The 17,408-nt window shown below is 31.5% G+C and overlaps 1 protein-coding gene across 13 annotated transcripts in view; it reads right to left on the minus strand.

Annotated features, from left to right (window-relative positions):
* LOC113391770 (probable nuclear hormone receptor HR3) overlaps positions 1–17,408 on the minus strand; it is a 115,529-nt gene that overhangs the window by 41,380 nt on the left and 56,741 nt on the right. For 2 of the 13 annotated variants that reach the window (XM_026627825.2, XM_026627821.2), the window contains exon 1: positions 16,281–16,485. The exons of 10 other annotated variants lie outside the window; for them this stretch is intronic. The gene's annotated coding sequence lies outside the window, so the exon portion shown is untranslated. Of the gene's footprint in view, positions 1–16,269; positions 16,486–17,408 lie in introns of those variants that run through there. One more of the 13 variants, XM_064219425.1, reaches the window with a different exon arrangement.

Consider the following 17,408-nt stretch of genomic DNA (forward strand, 5'->3'; position numbering starts at 1 on the left):
CCCCTTATTAATCATTTACCCCATTTTATTTTTAGTATTGGTATTTGCACTGAACGGTGAGTGAGTCAGTGTAATTACACAAGGTATTTGCAAGGTATATACGCTAGCTATATTGCGAATATAAGTAAAAAGTGATGACAACATATTTCCGACCATTAGCTCACTCGACTTCTAATAAAAAAGAGCAAACTTCGACAAACTTCGCCTTGTCTGAGGCGGTTGAAATTTGGCACGTAGTAACGTCAGATTGCCTCGGGACATTGAACTCCTAGCACTGACCTATAGAATGAAAAATTGAATCTACTTTGTAAAGAATGACAGTAGTACATTTTATTAGTTTGAAAACTTAATAAAAAAAAATGCTTGTGACAAGATACCAATATAAGTGAGATGAGGTGAGAAAATACTCTAGTCAGAATCGAACCTAAACTATCAAGGCATGGATGGAAGAACTTGAGACTAATTGTTTGATATTTTAAAATTATAGAAACCAAATCATCACACAAAATCTTTATTTAAAGTACTATATGTATATTCTTGAAATAGTTTTACAGCAAAATTATCCATTAGATAGCTTCTGAAATATAGTGAAAATATCACCAATTACTATAGGACCTACGACAACTGAACACGGAAGTATGGACCAGGGTTCAAGTTAAGCTGGTTCATTTTTGTCTTGTTGAACCTAAAGTCATTCACCCTTGTTACACAATTTTGCGATGTTTTGAGTTAGCTTCGAGACGTATACGAGAGAACTTTAAAATAATTATCATTGAAAACGAATAAGTTACTTACTAATGGAAATTTTAAAAAAATACCAGGGCATCATGTGGCTTAAGAGTTTAACCGTGAAATGGTGGCTGGCTGGTGATGGAAGCTAGCTAGACCTTACCACGCGGTCAAAGTTAAAGATTTTTATTTACAATTTAGATATATATTTAGAGTTTCTGAAACTGGAACAGTTATTTTATTGTAAAACTGTATTTTTTCTGGAATGAAATAATGACATAAACAAATTCGCCTCTATCATTGAAACATTCTTATTTTTTTTTCTCTGAGAACCATATCTATATGTATAAATATGTTATAAGATTTGTATTATATTTCCTGATACCAAAGTCTTTTTAGACAGGAAATCAAACCGAGTATATCACTACGAAGCGCTAGTACGAAACCACGAGTCACTTTCGTTCGATGGAAAGGTAAATGAACTCCGAAATATTCTCTGACCCCGAGCAACGGTGCTTTGATTTTTTGTACCCACCCAACCCCATGAAGTGTTATGTAAATAAATAATATATCATTTTATAGGATTTTTTTCTAGCTTTAAAATGGTATAAAATTTATTAAAATCGCTTAAAAGATTTTTGAGTTATTTGTCGAAAACTGATTATTAATTTTTTCTCTTAGTATATATCTCTTTAAATACATAGGATGATATATCATATGTTTTTTAATGATAAATATTGTTATTTATTTAATTACATAAGAAAATTATAATCACTTTAGGCCTCTTTGAGTTATATAGGTAATTTCTTTTTTCTACCATTATTATACTAATTACAAATATTTAGAATAAAGAAAAAAACATTTTAAGACTTTTCAAAAATGAAGCAATGCCTTAAATAATTAACATATACTATGTAATCAACTTTTATACAATACTCATTTACAAAAATACAAATTATCAGAAGATAATTCGAAAAAAAAAATACGTTTTATCGCGTCAAACATATATATATTTTCAACAAAAAAAAAATACGCGAAAAATAGTTGAGTATTTTAAAAGTAACGCGAGTACAATCAACTTTTGTGCGGTCGTTCGTTGAACCCTGAGAAAATTTTCGGCGGTCATCGCCCCGGTCGACACCCGCTTAAACTCTTAGAAAGGGACGGATATACTATTACGTTCACGTCAGAGCGAAAAGGGTATAACACGTGATGACTGCTTTTCAGATAAGGCTAGGTATACTCATTGTTTTATAATCAATGAAATACTTATTCTAATGAAAATTACTTGTCAAAAAAATATTTTATTTAGATGAATAATTCAAATTTTGTTCTTCCTATCCTTAATCGTAAAAGGTGAGTTCAATGACCTCTATCAGCTGATATCTAAATGAATGATATATGTAATTACACATATACACTTTTAGAACATTTTCTTTATTCAATATGTCGTATATTTCTACTCTTCGTATAATTATGATTACAGCATTCTGAAGGTACTTTAGGGGGGAGGGGTGGTAAAAAATTGCCAAACGCATAGTGATAAAGAAATAGCATTTAATGGGAAACCAACAGCAATGATATCCGGGTGAAAACAGTATGATATTGTAATTTTTCCGGGATACAAATTATCCTATGTTCTTTTCTGGGACATGAGCTATCATTTGGCCAATAGTTTCAATAGTACTGCAATATTCTAATTATATTATTATATATTTGTTAAATGTATGTTTGTAGATATACATATATGTATAAACAATATAATTTATGTATTGTCAGAACGCTATCATAGGTAAACTTCGTATGGTCTAATAAAATGTATTTATTTATTGATAAGAAGCATTGCACAATAATAATTAGTAGAATATACCTAGACGCCATTTTGTTTCCGCTAGAGAAAAAAAAAACCACCCCTTTTCAAAACTTGTGTGTTGTAAAAATATGTCTTACGAGCATCCATCAATAACCTCGTCTCTAATTCATCAACAACCTCAAAAATATTATTAAGGATGGTTGAGGTCAAACACATATTAATCCCCCCCACCCCGCACCCCTACAAATGGAATAACAACAAACCACGATGATGGTGGTACAACTGGTATTACAAGGAACAACCACTAATAGTTTCCTTAATTTTAACGATTTTATCAAAATATATAAGCAATTAAATTCAATGTGATTTATATGAAAACATTTCCTTCCACTATTTAATAAAATTCCTCGCCCTTTGATAAGGGCCAAGGTCGATGACCTGCCAAATGTATCTTGCTTGTATTTGTAATTAATAACAAACGAATCAGTGCGTTGACCCAGAAAAATATTGTTAAACAATTACCCGTAATTGTCATACCGAGAACGTGTCTTGTAATGAGGAAAATATAGACAAAGTCAGGAGATTATTGTACCTACTAATATTGTAATTAAAAAAACATAAAATACATACATATATATTTGATTACGTTGTTCGAATTTTGAATTTACAACGTGTGGATTTGTTTTAAAAACAAAAAACAATTCTGGTCTTAAAACGGTCCTAGAGGAATGCCTAATTCTTTAATTCTTAAGATAAATAATTCTAAACAAACGAGTTTGGGAGTCATGATGCATTTTGAAAATAAAATATTATTAATATAACTAGACTTTAAAATAACATAGAATAATTTGTCGTTTTTAAATTTGCTTTAGAAACGGTTGGGCCTTGGAGTAACAGTGCAAAGGCCTTTATTAGAAGTAGCTCTAAGAGAAAAAGGAGGGCTGGTACATTATTTGCAAAGAGGATCAAAATTGCGACTCAACAGGGAAGTGAAATATTGCAACAATTATACCCCTGGTCATGATTTGTACAGTAACTATTTTAAATTTTCATTTGTATATAATTATAGCAGTATGTTAAAAATATTAAGAATTAAAATATATATATTATTTTATTTCAAATATAATGATTGTAGTCATTTTTATATTATTTCAAAATCTGACGACAATTTTACTTTCCATTGTCAAGTAATGTTAATAGATAATACAATTTCAAATGTACTTTATTCAAATAGGCTCTATCAAGGACTTTTGAGTATCATAATCATAACATAATGTTTAAAAATACGTTTTAAAACTAAGCTTTTATTGGACGACAATTTGAAACAAATGCTACATAGTTTATTACATATTATTCTTACCAAAAAATGTGGATTTATTATTTTTAACAATATTAAATATCTCAAAAATTATCTCGAAAAAAAACATTGTTAATTAATACTTACAACTTAACCTATAGATGATAAAAAATCGAGAAGTTGCATTCGTTTTCATGAAACTTAACTAATGAGTTCCTTGACGGTTCTTGTCAGTAGACTCTACATTCGGAACCGATAACTGTACCTTTGATTCGATCCCGTGACATGACGATAGAGCAATACTTATGTAATACTTTATGAGCCTCTGTTCAAATAAAGAACGTTTTGATTTCGGAGTTGCAAAACTTACACATATCAAAAGGAAAAAACTTGGTGGTTGGGCTTTGTGCTATCCCGCCTGGGTAGGTAACACCCACTCATCAGATATTCTACCGCCAACCACTAATCAAGAACTCTTAAAGATTCTCTGATTTTTCTGAGAATTTTCTGACTTACCAAAAAAATGATATCGGTTTTAATTCCTTTCTAGTTTCACTATAAGCGTTCTGATTTAGTGCTTATTTTATTACCAGACGTAAATCTATTGACCTAGCTCAGTCGATTACCGACTTCTCTTGTTTTTATCGAAAAAATAAAAATTAGTAGCACTGTTAGAAGGTTTTGTATAAATATATAAAAGAACGTTAATATGATTAAATCTCTGTCAAATATTAGAATCAGTTCAGTAGATTGTATTTAAGGACAACCATTTGACTATACTTTGAAATATTTTAACTAATAAGATATGGATGATGAAAAATCTATTGAATTCCTGTATAAATAATTGTATGTAGTTAGAGGGAAGAGCCAATTTACTATCTGATGATAAACAGTCACCACCGCCCAATGTGGCGGTGGTGACTGTTATGTGCTTATCACAAATATTACCAACATCGCCAATGCGCCACCAACCTTGGCAACTAAGATGTTATGTCCCTTGTGCCTGTGGTTACACTGGCGGAACACTACAATACCGAGTAATGCCGTTTGGCGGTAGAATAATTGATGAGTGGGCGGTATCTACCCAGATGGGCTTATCAAAGCCCTACCAAGGACGTTAAGCATTAAAGTACCGTCTTAACTATCAGTAATAAGTACATTAAACGTCCTTCGTTTTTTTTATATAGAGAGGTCATTATGGGTTATGTGAAATTTGGATTAATATGTATGATCATATATATTTTTGAGACTAGATAATATCGCAATGGACGCGCACCAAGACATTACTCTTCAACTCTAATTGAACAAATTATTTTCTTCTACGTAATATTATTTGAAAGGAGATTAATTCATCGATTTTAAACCTATAATTCCGTCGAATTGTTGCTTTCAAGAAACAATTTCATTTTTCGCAATATACGTACTCAGATCAATCAAGAAATCCCAAAACGATATCATGAGCAACTAAACCGTTACATCTCAATAAATATTTAAAATTATATACAAAGCGAATAAATCTCAACAATGATGTATCACCCTTTCACGCCCGAAATCGAACCGGAAAAGAATTAAACATGACTTTCCTTATTGTATTTTTTTATAAACACAAAGACCATCAACCGCTCTTTAGGATCAACGCACCCGTACCTAGACACGAACCCTAATTGGACATAGATGGTACGCCATCTATCGACGGGTAGCGGAACTAAAGGTCATACACGAGGTTAACGAACTTCTTGCTGATTGCGCACCTTCTTGACTATTTTTAAACGGACGGACATAATTCGATTGGATGAATGTTTGTTTAATTATAACAATAGTGTAATTATTTTTCCATTACATTAGTGATAAATAATTCTTGTATCTCGTTGTTGGGTCAATGAACTTTTAAATTGACGAACACGTAAATTTTTAAAGTCATCGATATTTGTATAGATAATCAATTACGCTATATGCGTTTTATAATGTTTTGGGGTTATTTTGTAACACTTACAACGATGACAGCTTAGATATAATAGATTATTATTTGAGAACAATGTCTTCACATAGTAAACAAATTAATTTTAAAATATAAATTAAGTAAATAATACTTTTATGTTATAAGATATTCAATAATTCTCTTCAATAAATCTCCTGCCACGTCGTGAAGGATAAAGTCAGCATTATAACTAAGCAGTCGTTAGTCCATTTGTTACAAACAGACTCATAAACTTAACCCTCCTAAAATCATAAGCAATAACTCTTCTTTACACAAAAAAAAAACTATAAAATTAATGATATCCTCGTACTTTATAACGAATCGAAACCAACTAGCAAAGCTGGATAGACATTTTCATTTACTTATAGATTCAAGTGTTTTTGAATCGTCAATTAACAAGATTTAAATAAATGTAAGGCTACCGGTTCAAAATGTAGATTTACCGAGAACAACCGGTACGATACTCAGTAGTTTTCAACTGAGCCATCAAATAATATGTATAAATATGTTGGATGAACATCTCTTATTATGCTTTTTTATCATCTTACATCTGAATTCGTACACAAGACTCAAAATACGAATATCTAATTGGATTACATACATCAAATAAAGACTTGCATACAATGTTTCATTTAGTTAACTAAATGTATTTGTATGACACGGCTTAACTTGTTTAATATTAATATAAAATAAGTAATATTTAATCCTCCCATTTTCCTTGTATAAAGGTAACGTAGCTTGCACGTATAACAAACTTAAAATATAACGCAACTATAAATGTATGTATATAGAATTTTAATACGATATTTTTAAATGAACGTATAATATAAACAAGGAGCGCCATCTATAGTCGATTAGCGAGTACTAAAGGTCAAACATTGCCAAACTGGGTTGAACGACCGTGTCGTTTATCTCAACAATGTTATTATGACGCATTGATGAGTTGTTATATTTTTTATTACATATTTATTGGAAATATTTCAATGTAATTAATCTTCGATAACAAGAGATAGTAAGGTGATTTCAAAATTCAAAATTTAACTTGTTTAAATTTAAAATGTTTGAAAGTTTAATTCGTCTTTACGTTTTAATGTGAGATCATTTTCTATAAATATACATAATATGTCGTAATAGTTGATGTCTATATGATTATCAATGTAATTAACTGTTAGAAACGAGTAGCTTCTGATTTTCTTGCCTGTTCTTTAGTAAGAATCTTGTTATACGACTCAAAATTATTCTCAAGAACCGGCTATTGTATATCAATATATTTAGATTTCTATATTAAAAATAATGAAATGTTTGAAAGAGTTTATAATCTCTTAGTTATCAACTATTAAAAATTCATCATAATTTCTAGAAGTCATATTCTTTCATAGTATTTATTTATTTATAAAGTAACTTAATCAAGTTTTTGATTTACACAATAACTAATTTACATATATATTAAATATTAACAAACATATATAGAAATGATTACGAATATATTAATTACTTAATCATAGAAAAAGTAAAATCGAGTACTGAATTTTTTGTACTGTTTTAGAGATTCCGTTCTGTAATCATCTTTCATCTCGAAATCGTGTAATGAGATTTGATTAATCTTCGGCTGTAACATTTTTTATTGAACTTCTCAATTGATTGATCGTCATCTAGAGGTTTACGTGCAATGTTATTTAGATATATGCAAATGTCTATTTTAAACGTTCATTATACAGTATCGCTTATAAGTTTAAACAGTTTAAATGTGATTTAGAAATAACCCACACCGATAATAATGATATCATGTCTAATCTTTGATTAAATCTATTTAAGTTGGTAGCAACTTCAATATTAAGAAAGTGTATTTTCGTTTGCTTAGTATTATGTCTAAATTTATAGTTTTGTTAGCTGTCGTATTAACACTTCAATCCTTGAAATTCTATATTAGTAACTTGATGGTAGGGTTTTATACAGCAGCTCCACTGCTACCTGGCCTCAGGCTGGGTACAGACATCGAAGATAATCTCCTTACCCGCATAATTACCGGTAGCTTTGGCTACCGAGGAATTGTTATTGATCGGGCTTTGTGAAAGCCCATTTGAACAAGTACCTTATCAGATATTCTGAAACAGCAATACTTAATATAGTTCTACTCTGCTTGATAAGGTGAGTGAGCCAGTGTAATCCCAGGTGTAAGAGACAAATCTTTGTTCCTAAAGTTTGTGTCACATTGACGATGTAAGTAGAGCAATTAAGAATCGCCGTTGTATTCGGTTCTAGTAAAAATAATTATAAAATAATTATCTCTGCTACTAAAATAGATTAAACATTATGTAAGATTTTTATTTCATCTTGTTTGATTAAAAATCTACTTGCGTGAAACAGATATATCTTATTCACTGAATATCGGACTCGTCTAGACTCGGCGACCTTCGGTGTTTCGAACGATATCACTATCACAGATAAATCGGTCAAGGATTTTTATCTACGAAATATTTTATTACGTTTTTCATCCCCATCATAATAAATAAATTTATTCATTCAAACGCAAAGAGGATAAAATATACAGTTCTGAATCCGTACAAACAAAAAAAATTGTATACATTATAATATTATTATTATTATATTGATTTCTTATGTTATTTGCATTTAATTTTATTATTAATAAATAAAACTATGTTTCTTTTTTAACGTAGATATTCATCCAATTCTTTAAACGATCTCTTGAGAATAATAGTACTTAATTATTAAGTAAATAGTTAATAATACGAATCTAACAATCAACAAACAATACACGGAAAGACACGTACGTATCTGTTGAGAATCGTATAAATTATATTAATAATCTGTGGCGACCAACACTATCTTTTAAGTATAATTGGATCACGAATTACGTTTAAATAACTTCATGACGATAATAAATACATCGACCTATATAAGATATTCCCGATATCCTTTAAGATATTTTATATATTTTTTTCCTTAATCGCTAACTTGTCAACATATTTTTATTTCCTGCATGTTTTACTAAATTAATAAGACCTTAGTTTGTATGTCGTAATAAAAAAGTATGTATGGATCAATTAGCTGACAATAATAAATATGAGCTGAGATGGCCCAGTAGTTAGAACCGATGATTTCGGGTTCAAACCCCGGCATCACTGAATTTTCATGTGCTTAATTTGTGTGTATAATTCATCTCGTGCTCGGCGGTGAAGGAAAACATCGTGAGGAAACCTGCATGTGTCCAATTTCAACGAAATTCTGCCACATGTGTGGCAACCAACCCGCATTGGAGCAGCGTGGTGGAATATTCTCCAAACCTTCTCCTAAAAGGGAGAGGAGGCCTTGCCGTGGGAAATTTACAGGCTGCTAATGTATGTAATAAATAATGAATATGAAATATAATAATTACTTTCGCCGATAAAATTAACGAGTTCGTCTTTGTATTACAGACGATTTATAATACGGAAAGAATATCGAGCAGTGAAGGAAAACAATACGTCCGGTCAACGCACGATTAGCGTAGCTTTGCACTTTATTATAGAATAGCAGATAAAAAAAATGACATAATGCGTCACTCTGCGAAAGGATCACAATCAGCGCCATCTGTTGTCGAATTAGGGAAACAACTCAGAAACAAACCATTTATGTTAGAAATGAATTTTACATTAATTTAAATCATCATTTCTAATCATAATCATTTTTTATAGGTTTTTTCATTTGTATTCATAGATAAGATAAGCTAATAATATGTCATTTATTCAATTAATGTATTCACTTTGTTAATAGTGCTACTACGCACTAGGTGGCGCTGATCAGTTATACATGTTTGTGCATTACCGTTCAACGAATTAAGAATTTTTATATTACGTTTATATTCATATAAAGTAATATCTAGTCTTAATATTGTTTAACTATAATTACTAATATGAATGACAATCTGTAATAAATGTGTGTATGTTTGCATATTTCGTGTATTTAATGTATGTATGTCGGTTTATTCATTATTCTTAAGCACCCTACGACTTCAAGGTCAGACGCGCTCTTTATAAAAGAACCCTTCATTGCTTTTGTGAATTTCGTTGTAAGCAGAGTTCACTTGGCTGCTTATCACACCGAAGTGTAAGTATTTAACAAAAAAAAAATATTCGCCAACATAATCTTGACATACAAAAATTTTATTACCAAGTTAGAGATACATCAAAATTATTAAAACAATATTAAGTACTTTATATTAAGATATACTTTTAAATTATTTATGATGAACTTTCTAAATCAAATCTCATTCCTAATTAAAAAGTCATAAATAAACTATTTAAAATGGCTCTCACAAGAACTATTAAATCGTCATATTACAAAATATATTAAATACAAATCTACCACCGGTTCGGAATGTGGATTCTACCGAAAGCCTTGAGATTCAATTAATATAAGATCAAGAAACAATCTATTATATTACGAATTAGTTTTATATTAATGCTTCTATATAAAATAATAAACAAAAATATTTCTAATATACCAAATACGTCGACATGAAATTCACGCTTGTCAAATAGTCTTTTTTTTTTAATGATATAAGTTGGCGGACGAGCATGTGGTCACCATCGCCCATAGACAATGGCGCTGTAAGGAACATCAACCAATCCCCACATCGCCAATGCACCACCAACTGGGAACTAAGCTGTTATGGCCCTTGTGCCTGTAGTTACCCTAGCTCACTCACCCCTCAAACCGGAACACAACAATACCGAGTACTGCTGGTAGACGGTAGAATATTTGAGTGGATGGTACCTACCCAGACAGTGCTTGCACGAAGCCCTACCACCAAGTAAAGTCTGTATTTAAAGCGGGTGAAACTGTTAACCGCGGGTAATTATATAATAATATTATGTACTACAATCATCTTCAAAACGCGCTGCGTCTTCTGGTATAAGTCTCATCTATATTGGTTCAGTAGTTTTTACACTTCGGCATTACAAAGAAGCGTCTCCTAAGTATTAGATTACACAATATTTAATTGCATTTCGGTGTGAAAGCAGCCTCGTGCGACTGTAATATTACGAAATCGGGAATATCTAGAAACGACGATTAATACTTCATAGTTTGACTGCGATTTTGTTTGCAGTCGTATTTATACCGAATTAAACTTTAATACTTGTTTTGATTATTTTAAAAAGATCTGGTTTTAACCGGTTACAGTATGAACACATAGATGTTCCAGTGGTTAGTTTGTAAAGCTGTAGATCCCGACCTCCTAGATTCAAGTCAATTAAAGTTGTGTTTTTCTATAAAAATAATAATCTTACAACTATTGAATCGACCAAAATTTATGATCTGAATTAACAATTTAATAATTAAAAACGTATGTGAAACGCGCACTAAACGTCTATACTAATGTTATAAATGCGAAAAAAGCTCCGTCAGCTGTCTGTCTGTTTGTCATACAATCACGGAACCGAATTTGATGTTATTTGCTAAGTAAACTGGAACTTCAAGGAAGTACATAGACTATATGACTTAACCTAAGACCGCCCCAACAAACACGCGGGCGAAAACATAGATATATATATGTCACGAACAAAAATCGAGCTAGCGACTACATTAACGTACGTTGAAGTATGTTTTTTTAATTAATGTATTAAGGGTTATAAAAAAACCAGGTGATAATAAGTAGAATTGAACATTTATAATATATTCTACTTGCCTATCTGGAACCACGCCAAGTCAAATATCGTCGCAGATGTTTCGGCGCTATTGTGTAACAAACAAACATTTGTGCTTTCTAATTTTCTATATTATTCGTGTTTATGATGCCGCTAACGTGATGTTGAATTGATTGCGAAATATTTGTATGTATTTTTCGTATATCGTATGAATCAGATTTGCGTAACTTCGAAACGTCATAACGGAGTAGTTTTTTTTAAGAAATTACGATACAATTTGATATCAAAATTTATGTCTTCCAGGAGTTCTTGTAACATTTTAATATTTTTCACATTTTTTAATATTTTAATGGTTTTCATGGATACGCTACTCTGGGGTTCTTTTCCCGGCATAACACAAGTGCTTTAGCTACTTACATTGGGATCAGAGTAATGTATGTGATGTTGTCCAACATTTATTTATTTATTATATATACTAGCTACCAGTCCTTTGCTCGGGCAGAATAAGGATATACTTAAATTGTCATAACATAATACCCTTCTCTATTGATCGACATTTTTTCGACAATTTCAACAATCATTATCAATTTTCGGCCAGTTTACACAAAATTCCAATGATTTATAATAATAATATTGATTATTCTAATCGATTTAAGTTTAACTACTAAATAAGAAGCGATTTGAATTGTTCACAGACTTTCAATGTTATTTGTGCAACAGAAGTCGTTTTAATGAACCTTCATTGATGTTACATGTTTTATATTTTTGTCGATCAACAAATGATTTCGTTCAATTAAATTGAATTGCAATTATTATTTTTTTAACTGGCAATATAATTAGTATAATTCATAAAATAATAGAACTTATAAATCAAGACTTGTGCCTGTTGAGACGGTTCATTAAAAAAAAACCGCGACTGACCACGACGATGCATTACGTTGAGTTTATTGCATTAAATAATATGTAATGATATACTCATTACGTGCACATTATGTATTCGTTTAATAAACAAACAATCCTTACGTAAAATCAATTATATAATGACGTTCTTTATGTTCATACGATGTATCGTTAAAAACATTTCAAACATTCAACAAACAAATCAAATAGTTTACACTGGTTTCCTTTAAATTTGTCTTTGGACAACTATCATGAAGAAAATCATCATTTTATTAAATATAACACGAGTTACAAGCAAATGGCCTACCTGATGGTAAGTGGTCACCACTGATATATATATTGTCGTAGATAATAATTCCTTACATAGCCAATTTGCTACCAACCTTGGGAACTAAAATGTTATGTCTTTGTGAATGTAGTTAGTATTGCTGGGCTTAGAAGATGAGGTAGCTACTCAGACGGGCTTGCACAAAGCCTTACCACCAAGAGATTCGGTGTTAATGTGTCGTATTATATTCCGTTACATATGTTTCCAACAATATGCATTGGAGAAGCGCGTTGGAATAAATTCCAGAGAACTACGCCTCGAGAGAAGAGGAGAGCTATGCTCAAAAATAATCCATTCCATTTTTTTTTTAGTTGGCATTCTTTAGTAAATATTCAATGATTTAACTTATCAATGTATTATAATTAAATAAAAATACAAATATATTTATTTGTCAATGAATGAAGACAGAACCAAAATGGGTCGAAGAAACTTTCGCAACCCCAAAATCCGCTGAACTTGTTCAAGGTCGCTAAGGTCAGATTAGGGCCGGTAAAGTTAGCCCAAAACGTGACCTGACCTGCGACCTATTTTCAATTCAAGTTTGGGGTCAACGTATTCCGATATATTTCGAACGCGGATTCAACAAGTTGCATATAAATATGCAAAAGTTTCACCAAAATTAATTTAGATTTCTACAAGATACATTACAACTAGACTGACTCGAGAGGCCAGCTGACGGCGAGTGATCACCATCGCCTTTAGACATTCTGAGACGCTCTGTAAGAAATATTAACCATTCTTTACATCGTAAATGCACCACCAACTAAGACGTATGAACACAATAATACTAAGTATTACTTTTTGGCAGTAGAATATCTGATGAGTAGGTGGTATTTACCTACCTACAGACCTGAGCAAAATCCTACCACCACCACCCTTGTGCTTGTCCCTTGTGCCTGATTACACTGATTAACTCAGCAATCCAGAATGATCCCTCCGAAGATATATGTGTTATGTGACGAGTTTAAAGGTGTTTCTTTAAATTCAAGTTTACAAAAAACAATTATATTAAAGAAAAATATTTAAAAAAAAATTATGACGACCTCCATGGTCGAGTAGCGTGTACACCGGTTTTCATGGGTACGCCACTCCAAGGTCCCGAGTTCGATTCCCGGCCGAGACGACGTAGAAAAAATTCATTAGTTTTCTATGTTGTCTTGGTGTATGTGGTACCGTCGTTGCTTCTGATTTTCCATAACACAAGTGCTTTAGCTACTTACGTTGGGATCAGAGTGATGTATGTGATGTTGTCCAATATTTATTTATTTATTTATTATTATTATTATTATCTTATTAAATTATAGAGTTTCTTATAAGATATAAAATAAGATTCTGGCTGGTTCTTCTCGGTAGAATCCACATTCGGAACTGATGATAGACGTTTCAGAAGTACTAGTAAAAGTATGTTCGAATAATTTAATGTCTAAGATATATATTCCCTTCTATTATACTGATAAATATAAAAGCAACGATGGGTATATACATATGTATCTTACTGCAGGGTACGTTTCAGATTATACGGGCGCTAAAATAGTTTTATTAACAAAAAAGCGAGTACGAATAGTTCTTGCATTAAGCCCCAAGTCAAAAGGAAATTGCTAGACAGCAATTCAACGGCCACGTGGCTCGGGAAAATAGGCCATCTTTTATGGTATTAACAATAAACTATTCTTGTCTCGCTCTCGCCATTGTTTTTTTAATGGGCCCAAGCGGGACGGATATATTTTCCCCTTGTAACTTGATATCGTCCATTTTTCGAGGGACAAGAATTATTGTAGTTTAGAATCATTTTGTAATGCTATTCTTGAATACTTGAATGTGAATGTCAGGTTTTGTGAAAAGGAGTTTGTTACTCGGAAAAGTTTTTATATATTTGTTTTTTTTTTTAATGTTGCTGCAAGGGCGTGGCAAACACGCGCTTACTCAGCGCTGTGGCGCTGTAAAATTTTAATTTACGAAATGAATTAATGAGAAAATAAAATGATGTATCTCCCTGTTATATATAACGAAACATATTTCAATTTACTATACATGTATAGTAAATATTATTCTTAAAGCGATTTGTCATATGGCGTTATATTTTGTATGTATGTATTTAATCTTTTAGATAGAGTCTGCAATATTGGGTGACATTTGGCATTTAGCTTGAAGGTATATATTCTTAATAAATAAGCTATATAATATAAAAAGGACAAATCGGTCGAGTTATTTCTGAGATGATAGGATGATCAATGTACAGTTTATCAGTCTTAATATATATATACAGGGTTATTGGTAACTCGACGTATTCCCGTTAGGAGGTGATAGGGGTGATTATATGCGATAATTTTAACCCCCATATGCATGATGCAAAAGTGAACCATTTTTGAGTTATCACGTGTTTTAGATTTTTTCAAAAGAAGTCAAAAATGCAACTTCAAAAATTTATTTAAAAAAAGTATCAATTAAAATCTCTTTTTTTCTTCTGATTTATAAAAACGAATAAACACTGGTTATTTGTCAATATTAATATAATAATTATCGGTCCAAATTTAAAAATGCGAGACGGATAAAGATATTTTTTCAATATTTTTTTTATTTTTTTCCACAAAAATAGCTTAAAAACAAAAAAAATCGTTATGAAACTTATCCTGCAGATTATTTTAAAAACATAACCGTTTTATCAGCTCTAAAAAAATGTATAACAACTAGGAACTTATTTCAAAACAACCGAAATAAACTGAACCACAAAAGACGCTCGTGGAAATTCGTATTATAATTAATAATATATTTATTTGTAATAATTTTGAAGTTTGTTATTTTTGTTACCATATGTATATTCGAATATGTATGTATGTATGTATTATTGTATGAAATTACATAGATATCAATCTATCGATATAGAAAAACGACAGGACATATGTATGTTATATGTCAATAATATATATAAAATAATTTACAACATACCGTTTCGTAACTATTGCAAACATTGTATATTGATATGAATTTTTTTTAATGTTATTGAAAAGAGGTCTTTATCTTTGAATGTATAAGAGACAAAGTCGCCTGCAACACTAATCTTTACTTATAGGAAAACCAAGATACGGTCCCTTTTTATACATTTTGTTTACTAATGCGGTTTTTTTTTTTATTATTACGTAGTTTTTCCGGGAATATTTATTATAATAAAAGCTTTGATTTCGTTTTACATGAAATAGATAACATTTATGAGTACTTTTTTACGTATGTACATATTTAATTTTCTTATAGATAATTATTTTTTTTATTTTTTTTTCGTGCCTTTGCCTAAGTGTTCTGTTCGTCAATTGCCTTAATATCAATTTAGATACTTAATTACAAGTCATAAAAACAGAAGCGCCGCTATTAATTGAACTTTTAAAACAACAGTTAGCATTCAACATAACAACCGTAATTATAAACGTAAATTTTCGCACGAAACTCATCTCCGCTAATTACGCTTTAATTAAACTAATTAAATTTTAAAATTTTCAAGAAACTTTCGCATTTTACTCATTTATAAAACTTAACTGTAACATGCCATTACATCACAATCCAGCCGAGTTGTGTAAAACCTACTTGGACCGAACCTTCTTTCATTCCAAATATAAAAAACTCTGCACAACACTGTTCACAACACGTCACAGATGAAAATATATATATTTTTTAAATTTCGAACTTGCGCGCCGAATCTAAGGACCCGCTCACATAGATGTTGCAAGCGGGCCATCGGGGGAACAACTAGGAAATGTACAGGCACTGAGCACACTACCGCGCGCTCCCACACATCGGCACGTTATGCTAACGTGCACGCGCACAGAGGTGCAACGTTTTGACAGGTACATGCGTTTATTTATAGGCCTATTCTATTTTCTTTTTAAAAAATCAAAACATTTTGACAGCTGTCACAGATTAAAAAATAAATGTATCGTGCGAAATGTTGGCGATATTGTTAAAATTTTAATTCTTGTCTCTAATAAGATGAGAAATGTGAGCATGGAAACGACATAGCGGTTCATAGAGAAAAATGCTACGGCTAAATCACAACAACCGTTATTACATAACAGTACGCGAGAACGAGAGGGGTGTACTTGAGTGGGAGTTAGAGGGAGAGACCCGAGGTTGTGTAACCCAACACAGGGAAAGCTCGTACGTACTTTCTTTGTACATAATCACTAAGGTACTTTGATTCTTTAGAGTGTGGAGATACTTCTGTGTGCGTGTGTTGCGTACCAAAGGGCGTAAGTGTGCGCGGTGTTTTTCAAAATGGCCTCTCTTTTGAAACGTCAGTGAAGTGAATTCGGGCTTTCGGTGAAGGGATGTAAGTCTCTTTTCGCGTGAACCCGACGTGAGCCTGGCATCTTTTTGAGAGAGTTCAATGACACGCGGTTTGGCATGTATCTGGGCCTACTTATTTTTTCCACAGCCGTAGGCTGAAGTCCACAAAAGACGATATTTTCACGGAACGGAAACTAGGGCATGCGTAGTGCGGTATTTTTTTTATCGATTTTTCCTCGAAATAAAAGGATAAATGTTTAAAGTTTTGCGGGAATTCTCTTGCATTCCAACAATGAGTTGTTCTAACGAGAATTGACCAAAAATGAGGCCATATAGATAGTAACTAGAAAAAAGTCAAGTTCGGCTATTCATCGATAGATGGCGCTATTGACAAAAGTTACTTCAATAAAATTTAAAAACAATATTTTATATGTATTCAG

Source organism: Vanessa tameamea, chromosome 28 (assembly GCF_037043105.1).
Source record: "Vanessa tameamea isolate UH-Manoa-2023 chromosome 28, ilVanTame1 primary haplotype, whole genome shotgun sequence".
In the NCBI taxonomy this organism is placed as follows: domain Eukaryota; kingdom Metazoa; phylum Arthropoda; class Insecta; order Lepidoptera; family Nymphalidae; genus Vanessa; species Vanessa tameamea.